This window comes from Babylonia areolata, chromosome 33 (assembly GCF_041734735.1).
Source record: "Babylonia areolata isolate BAREFJ2019XMU chromosome 33, ASM4173473v1, whole genome shotgun sequence".
Lineage (NCBI taxonomy): Eukaryota > Metazoa > Mollusca > Gastropoda > Neogastropoda > Buccinidae > Babylonia > Babylonia areolata.
The window spans coordinates 11315822-11325821 of NC_134908.1; positions in this window are offsets into that span (position 1 = coordinate 11315822).

The following is a 10000-nucleotide window of genomic DNA, read 5'->3' on the forward strand; positions in this document are numbered from 1 at the left end:
TTTGGTTAGGTTGGTGAGGAGGGGAGGGGATTGGGTGGGGGGTGGGGGGTGGGGGGTAGGGGCGGGAGGGAAACAGCATGGGGGTTAGAGGGAAGGGGTGAGGGGGACAGCATGGGGTGGGGGAGGGATGGGGTGAGAGGGAAGGAGAGGGATGGTGGTGGTGGGGTGAGTCGTGTGGTGGGGGAGTTGGGAGGGAGGGTTGATATACGTCCAGCAGTCCTGGTTGTGTGTGGTTGATGATGAAGGTATTTCAGATAAACTGCTACACACCGACGAGACAGGATGGGAACGACAGCCCGAGGAGGGGTGGGGGGAGGGTGGTGGTGGTGACGTGGTGGTGGTGGTGGTGGAGGGCTGAGGAGAGAGGAGGAGAGAGAGGGTGGAGGGGTTGGGGGATTAAAGCAGTAAAGCATAACTTGATGAACAAGTAAACAAATAATGAAAAGACTGACAAATAAATGAATGTATTACTGAACGAATAAATATTAGGAGAACGCGCGGATAACATTTTAAAGATATAAAAACGAATATAAAGAACATTTTCATGCAGTTTGATTTTGAATATGTATACATGTAGGCACTCAGAATTATTATTAGTGATACTTATATTGCGACTATTTCACACACAGAGATAGAACAAGAACAAGAACAAGAACAAAACTTTAATCTCCAGGCCTCCGGCCCCTAGAAAGAAGTCAAAAATACACAATATGGTGATCACGCAGCGACAACAAAATGTAAAATACGTACCAACTTAAACCTGTAGAACAAAAGTGCTTCTTGTGCATAGTAAATTAATTCTAACTTTCATCATTGTTGTCACAGAATTCCTGTCGTATCTTCAGGGCATTAAATATATAAACACAGAGTTTACGAATACTGTAAACAGAACCATTCTTCAGCAAGTGAACATACGATTGAATTTCAGAGTTCAGATGTTTTTGCCGCAGGTTATTGTAAAGGACACAATTGATTATCAAATTATTTTCATCTTCGACCACATTACAACATTTACATGCGTAATTTGAATTACATTTGAGTGTTCTCCTAAAAAAAAAAAAAAAAAAAAGATCCATTTATTGGGAGCAAACCAAGCCGTAATTTTACCAAACAGTCCCTAAAACACTTTTTATCCACAAAGTCAAAATACTGCTCACACTGAAAACCAGTTTTAAACAGTCTGTAGTTATGATATATATCTTTAGACATTACTGACTCGTCCCACTCTTGCATAAATATATCTTTCATTCTTTGCTTAAATAATGACAAAAATGTTTGCTCACAACCAACGCCTTGTTGCAACCAGACATATCCAAACCCAAGTCTAAATAAAGTATTTTTTACTAAAGACACCCAGCATTTTTCCCCTTTCGTCTAGGTTAAACATCAAATATGCCTGTCTGGGTAATCGGTGCACATTCATATTCAGCAACCTTAACCGGTACTTGATACACCTTGTTGCACTATTTATATACTGTGGATAACGTCCTAATTCGCCGTATGCAAACTTGTTTGGTACTCTAAGTGGTATGTTCAAAACACGTTTGCATGCAAAGGAATGAACTTTCTCAATATTATCAAGTCTGTTAAGACCCCACATCTCAGAAGCGTTCAAAAGAATGGGTTGTACCTGAGCATCAAATATTTTGAAAAAACATCCTTTGGAAATATCATTCAGCTTCGTTATATATTTTATACAGTCAATGCATGCATGTTTGCCTTTTGCTCCTAAAATCCCTACTCCTTAGTTTATACTCATTTTTGTCATAAAAACAAACCCTAGATAATTATATTCATTCACTACTTCTAGAGCATTTCCATCGAGATTCCACTTCCTATCTTCCCAAAAAGCCACTTTTTCGGAAAACCATCACTTTAGTCTTGTCAGTATTTACATTCAAGAAGAGTGTTTTACATGCATTATTCAGAATATTAATTTGATTTTGCAGACCAATCGCAGTGTTAGATAGCAGTACTATATCATCCGCGAACAGAAGAATGAAAAACTCTAATAACTCAGGCAAAAACTGAATTCCATGAATACCACTGATTTCAACTGCCGATACAATTTCTTTAACAAACAAAGAAAACAATATAGGGCTTAACATACAACGGGACAATAAAAAAAACTCAGTTAACTTATCTTCAATACATACGCAAGACGTAACACATTTATACATAGCAATGATAGCATTCATAAATTTCCCCTTTATACCTTTCTGAATCAAAATATCAAACAAAGGACTGACGTTGCACAGAGTCAAATGCTTTTCTCAGATCAACAAAACAGGCGTAAAGCTTACCTCCCTTCTTTGATAAAGATTTCTCAATAACCGCGTTCAGAGTAAAAATATGATCTGTTGTGGCATAACCACGCCTGAATCCAGCCTGTGACTCTGTTAGCTTATCATTTTCTTCAGCCCATTTTTTTTCATACCGTGATAGACTGACAGACAAACGAATAAACAGAGACACACATAGAGAAAAACACAGGCTACACATAATGATACGCATTGAACAAAATATGCAGTTGTTTGGTTGGTTGGTTAGTTATTTGGTTGGTTGGTTGTACACCTTTTTAAAAATAAATATCAGTATCCTGTGGTAAATTACATAACGACTCAAGCTCATGTCCACTCGCTGAAAATGATTAGAAAGGGAAGCTCACATCACTGTAATGACGATGAAGCCAGCACGCACACAATCCTTCGATCGATGTTGATTCCTCGTATAAAGCAATAGGTGCGGCTGTCACTTCACTTCCTGCCTTGTGTTTGTCTTCCAAACGTCACTACAGCAGTCATTAGTACGAGGTCAACATCTACTACACTAATGAGATTAAATCAAAATCCGTTTATCACCCGCAGAGAGATTGTGATTTGTGAGGTGCTGTGTAAATCATTTGTTGCAGTTATCTTTCAGTTACACACACACACACACACACACACACACACACACACACACACACACACACACACACACACACACACACACACACGAACACAACATTCCCCTTCACTCTGTCTCTCTGTCTCTGTCTCTGTCTCTGTCTCTGTCTGTCTGTCTGTCTGTCTGTCTCTCACACACACACACACACACACACACACACACACGTGCGCGCGCGCGCGCGCGCGCGCAACAACAACAACAACAATAACAGCAAAGCAATAACAACAACAACAACGCGCGCACACACACACACACACACACACACACACACACACACACACACACACACACACACACACACACACACACACACACACACACACAAACTCTCACAGTGCATCGAACAAAAGAACAAATGAAATTTTAGAGAAACGGATGCACTACCTCTGCTACTACTGCTGCTGTCTCTGCTTCTGCTGGAACTTCTGCTATACTACTACTGCTGCTGCTGCTGCTGCTGCTGCTAATGTGATGCTAACATTACTACTGTGGCTACTGCTGCTATCACTGCTGCTTCTGCTTCTACTAGTAGTACCTCTTCTTTCATTGCTGTTGCAATTGCTACTGTTGTTGTCGCTACAGCAAACCCACCAACCAAGCAGCCAATCAACCAATCAATAACTTGGCATCGCCACCCACACCCCACCCCGCCCCCTGCAACTCCCACCCCCACCCCATCCACATACCCCACCATCTCCGCCAACACTTTTTTTTTATTTTTTTTTTTTATATAATACTGAATTCACTGTGACGTGGTAAATAACTAAATCAGGCTGAGCGATGGAGTCGCTGACAGGTCAGTGGGGGGAATGTATGACCAGTTAACTAACACCAGCCACTGGCAATGTGACAAACAGGCAAGTATGTACACAAACAAGCAGGTAAATGTATAAATTAATTGATCAATTAATTAATAAACCAGAGAAAGAAAGAAAATTATACTTTCATACACACACCCACACACACACGTACGCATGCACGCACACGCGCACGCACGCACATACAGAGAGAGAGAGAGAAAAAAAAAGAGGGAGAGAGAGAATGAACGAACGAAAGAAAGAAAGAAAGAAAGAAACTGAACGTTTGAGAAAAAAGAAACTAACTGGACGAAAGCAGATTATTTTAGAAACGAAGAAAGAAAGAACGACTGAATGAATGAAAGAAAGAAGGAATAAAAGAGGCACAGAAACAAAAGTATGATACGATGGATTTCAAGACAGACCAGTGCAGTGCTCGTCATGACAGACCAGTGCAGTGCTCGTCATGACAGACCAGTACAGACCAGTGCAGTGCTCGTCATGACAGACCAGTACAGACCAGTGCAGTGCTCGTCATGACAGACCAGTACAGACCAGTGCAGTGCTCGTCATGACAGACCAGTACAGACCAGTGCAGTGCTCGTCATGACAGACCAGTGCAGTGCTCGTCATGACAGACCAGTACAGACCAGTGCAGTGCTCGTCATGACAGACCAGTACAGACCAGGGCAGTGCACGTCAAGACAGACCAGTGCAGTGCACGTCATGACAGACCAGTACAGACCAGTGCAGTGCACGTCATGACAGACCAGTACAGACCAGTGCAGTGCTCGTCATGACAGACCAGTACAGACCAGTGCAGTGCTCGTCATGACAGACCAGTACAGACCAGTGCAGTGCTCGTCATGACAGACCAGTACAGACCAGTGCAGTGCTCGTCATGACAGACCAGGGCAGTGCTCGTCAAGACAGACAGGTGCAGTGCTCGCCAAGACAGACCAGTGCAGTGCTCGTCATGACAGACCAGTGCAGTGCTCGTCATGACAGACCAGTACAGACCAGGGCAGTGCACGTCAAGACAGACCAGTGCAGTGCACGTCATGACAGACCAGTACAGACCAGTGCAGTGCTCGTCATGACAGACCAGTACAGACCAGTGCAGTGCACGTCATGACAGACCAGTACAGACCAGTGCAGTGCTCGTCAAGACAGACCAGGGCAGTGCTCGTCAAGACAGACCAGGGCAGTGCTCGTCATGACAGACCAGTGCAGTGCTCGTCATGACAGACCAGTGCAGTGCTCGTCATGACAGACCAGTACAGACCAGTGCAGTGCTCGTCATGACAGACCAGTGCAGTGCTCGTCAAGACAGACCAGTGCAGACCAGTGCAGTGCTCGTCATGACAGACCAGTACAGACCAGTGCAGTGCTCGTCATGACAGACCAGTACAGACCAGTGCAGTGCTCGTCAAGACAGACCAGGGCAGTGCTCGTCAAGACAGACCAGTGCAGTGCTCGTCATGACAGACCAGGGCAGTGCTCGTCAAGACAGACCAGTGCAGTGCTCGTCATGACAGACCAGGGCAGTGCTCGTCAAGACAGACCAGTGCAGTGCTCGTCATGACAGACCAGGGCAGTGCTCGTCAAGACAGACCAGGGCAGTGCTCGTCATGACAGACCAGGGCAGTGCTCGTCAAGACAGACCAGTGCAGTGCTCGTCATGACAGACCAGGGCAGTGCTCGTCAAGACAGACCAGTACAGACCAGTGCAGTGCTCGTCATGACAGACCAGTGCAGTGCTCGTCATGACAGACCAGTGCAGTGCTCGTCATGATGCTGTGAATACAGCACAGTCTTGCTTTTGAAAGGAGCCAGAGAATCCCTGTGCCATTTCTTTGTTACTGAATCCCTGTGCCATTTCTTTGTTACTGAATATCTGTGCCATTTATTTGTTAATGAATCCCTGTGCCATTTCTTTGTTAATGAATATCTGTGCCATTTCTTTGTTAATGAATATCTGTGCCATTTCTTTGTTACTGAATCCCTGTGCCATTTCCTTGTGACTGTGGACACATACCTCTCTGGTCTTAAATCACTGTTAAACTACAAAGATCTTGTATGAATTTCCTTATTGTCCATTTTAAAATGCCAAGATTGCTGAAAGGATGCGATAATGCCATTACACATTCTTTGAATTTATAAATCAAAGGAACTGCCATTTTCTACGCCCTGGTTGTTCCATTTGAATCCAAATTCATTCTGAAAAAGCACTTTCTTGACACAAAGAAACCCAGTTTTGTTTCCCAGTTATATACTGTGTCAATGACATAATTATTATACGTCTGTCTTTTCTGGTTTTTGGAAGTTTAACTAGATGAAGCCAATACGTTACGCATTTAATTTTTGAACGCTCTTGGGGATACCTGCCTGTTTCCCCACAGAACATTTGTTAAATGCACGCAGCGGAGTACTTTACAAAGAAGTTTTATAGACAGTGGTTGTACCTTTTTATGTGCATTCATTTTCCATTCCAAAATGTCCGCTCCTGGATAATGTTCAAGCCAACCGAGTCAACACAGCTCGTTGTCCTCGGTATCTTAATATCTCAATGACATATTAGTTTTCTATCTTTTTTGATATATTTCTGACCATCCATTGCTCGTATTTTGTTACAAAGATCAACTACTAGTATATTCAACTGTTGGTCGTATGTACTTCTGTATTACCGTTCCACCATTTTTAATGTCCTGCTCAATGTCCACCTTTTCTAAAAACAGTAATCTATCTTATCGACATTTATCTTTAACTTTAATCCGTCTGCTTCATCCTTTAACACATCTGGCTGGTTTTGCAATCCGACAACAGTATCAGACAGTAAAACTACATCGCCCGCAAACAACAAGAAGAAAAATCAGCTGCAATATATTGACTTATATTACTTCCTGTTTTGTTCATTTCCACAGACAAGAGAGAATGGCTTGGGGGTTTTGAATGAAAAGAGAACGAAAAGAAAGAACAAAAAATAAGAGAAGAAAAATAAGAAAGAAAGGAGAAAAGAAAAAGAAAGAAAAGAAAGAAAGTTTGGACGAACGAACCGAAATATACTGAATAAATGAAAGTAAGAGTGAACGAACGAATGACAGACTGGCTGACAGACACAATAAATGAATGAATGAATGAACACATAGAATGAGAATGATTAACAAGTTCCTCGTCTCATCACAATATTGAACAGAAAAACCAACCAACCAACAAACAAAACCTTTCATTTCCACACTGTCCAAACGAACTTCACGCCACCTTTCCTTCAGAGCTGACAAAATCCACATCCCGATACCCACCACCATCTCATTCTCCACTCGTACACACCTCAACAACATCAATACACTTGTTGTTTGTTGTTTATCGGACACTCACCGAAGGACGTCTTCCAGGCAGCCAATGGAATCCCAGCAGTGCAATGACGCAGCACCAAAGCACACAAGGTCAAGTCATCCCAAAACGATCCATTTCCGTCGTACTGAGGAACTCAGTCCATGGCTTGACATCAATGAAGATGATAACAATAATGATGAAAATAAAGATGATCACTCAGGTGTCACATGAATGCTGGTTTGGTGTATGTGTGAGTATGTGCGTGTGCGTGTGTGTGTGTGTGTGTGTGTGTGTGTGTGTGTGTGTGTGTGTGTGTGTGTGTTGTTGTTGTTGTTGTTGTTGTTGTAATTGTTTTTCTTTCTTCCAACTATTCTCTCTCTCTTTTTCTCTCCCTCTCTTTTCTTCTTTCTGGCCCCCCTCTGCGAGCTTCTCTGTGACGCGCAAGTGGTCAAGCAGAGACAGAGGGAGTGTGTGTGTGGGGGGTGGGGTGGGGGGGGGTCGGATTGGTACCACAGACTAAGGGGGTATTGGTTGGAGGCGGGGTGGGGTGGGTGGAGGCAGTGTGGATGGGGTGCTTGGGGTGCGGATAGGGACCAGGGTTTTTTTAAGAGTGGGGGGTGGGGTGGGGGGTGTAAAAAGGGGGGATGAGAGGAGAGAGGAGGGGAGGGAGAGGGGGATGGGGGGGGGGGGTTCCCAATCTAGAGAACTTGTAAGAAGTTCCAGACACTGTTGACCATCGTCTTTTGCTCTTCATCCAGACTCTTTCTTTCTTTCTTTCTTTCTTTACATTTCCTTCTTTATATTGTTTTCTTTCTCTGTTTCTGTCTTTCGTTGTTGTTGTTGTTGTTGTTGTTGTTGTTGTTGTTGTTTGTTTGTTTGTTTGTTTGTTGTTGTTTTGTTTTTTGTTTCGTCTTTCTTTGTTTTTTTCTGTCTGCCCATCTCTGTCTGTATCTTTGTGTGTCCTGGCAGGCTGACTGTCTCTGTCTCTCTCTCTCTCTCTCTCTCTCTCTCTCTCTCTCTCTCTCTCTCTCCTCTCTCTCTCTCTATCTACCTATCTATCTCTCACCCCAGCTCTCCATCTCTCTCTTCCCCTTCTCTCTTTCGCTCTATCCCCCCCTCTCTCTCTCTTTCTCTTTACATCTCTCTCTCCTCTATCCCTTTCTCTCATTCGATCCCCCCTCTCCCTCTCTGACTCACTCATTCCCTGCTCTCTTTCTCCCCTATCTCTCTCTCCTTTCTCTGCCCCCCTCCCCTTCTCTCTCTCTCTCTCTCTCTCTCTCACCTCTCTCCCGTCTCTCTGTCTCCCCCTCCCTCTCTTCTTCTCCATCTCTCTCTCTCTCCCCCCCCCCCCTCCCCCCTCGCCCCCTCCTGATCATATATGCCTTTGATTCCGTCTCTGTCGGTCTGTCTCAGTTTCTCTTACCCCCCCCCACCCACCCCCACCTAACCCCCCCCTTCCCCTCCCCCTCCCCCCACACACACACCACGTCTTCCTCGTACCCTGCTGCTGACCCTTCGGTCCCCACCACCTTCACCCCTCCCCTTCTCTCTCATCCCCACCCTTCCCTCAACTACCACCCACCACCCCCACCACCCACTCCCTTCTCTCCACCCCCATCCACCCACCTTCTCAATCAGCCATCCTTCAATCCCCTAGCGACTGCACAGTCCCAGAAGGAAAAAAAGAAAGAAAAAGAAAAGAGAATAGAAAAAGAAGAAGAACCCCCCCCCCCCCCCCCCCCCCCCCCCCCACCCACACACACACACACACACACACACACCCGGCCCCCAGTCTGCAATCAATAGAAGGAGTACACACATGCAAAGCAATTTCCATCGATCGACAACTGACCAGAAGGAGAGGGAAGTGGAAGGGATATCGTTTCATTCCTAGGAATTGCCTCCCTTCGCCCCTCTCCTCTCTCTCTCTCTCTCTCTGCCAGAAAACCGAACACGGTGCCACATCTGATGAGGTTTTCGGCTTCCGTTTTTCTCTCCCTTTGCCTCCGTTCTGGTTGTCGCCCTTGTTTCCTTTCAGTTCCCTTCCCTTCCTGCCTCCTCTCACTTCCCGATCCCAGCAGGCATTGCGGCTTGACGGAGTTCCGGTTTGAGGTTGGGATAGTTGGAAACCGGAATTTGAAATGTTTGTGTATGAGGTAACTGTAGTTATGTATTTATTTATTTATTTATTTAAACATTTATTTACTAATTCATTTATTCATCTATTTATCTATTCATTTATCTATTCATTCATTAATTTACTTATTCATCCATTCATTATATTTATGTATTTATCAATTTCTCTAGTTAGTTAGTTAGTTATTTAGTTACTTACTTAGTCAGTTCATGTTTTTGTAGAGATTCAATCATTTATATATTTCCTCATAATTCTAATTGCCCACTTAATTACACAATATACTGGTTAACTGTTTTATTGGTTGCTTTCTTAGTTCAATTAGGTTTTGGTTGAATTGACGATTGGTTAGATAGTCAGTTAACGTTTTGTTGGTTGGTTGATTGCTTGCTTGGTTTATTCTGGAATATTTGTTCGATGCAGTCTTTTTTCGTCGATCAGTCACATTATCTATCTATTTTTGCGCGCGCATACACATACACACACACACGCGCGCGCACACACACACACACACACACACACACACACACACACACACACACACACACACACACACACACAGACATCTACTACTTCATAATGTGAAATGAGGCTGAATAAAACTACTGATACCACTGCTGCTGCTGCTGCTGCTACTACAACAGGGGGAGGAAGGAAGAAAGAGAGAGAGCGCGGAACAGCGAGAGAGAGAGGGGTGGGGGAGACACGTTGGACAGACAGACAGAGACAGAGAGACTGAGACAGAGGGAGACAGAGACAGGGAGAGAGAGATAGGAAGAGAACG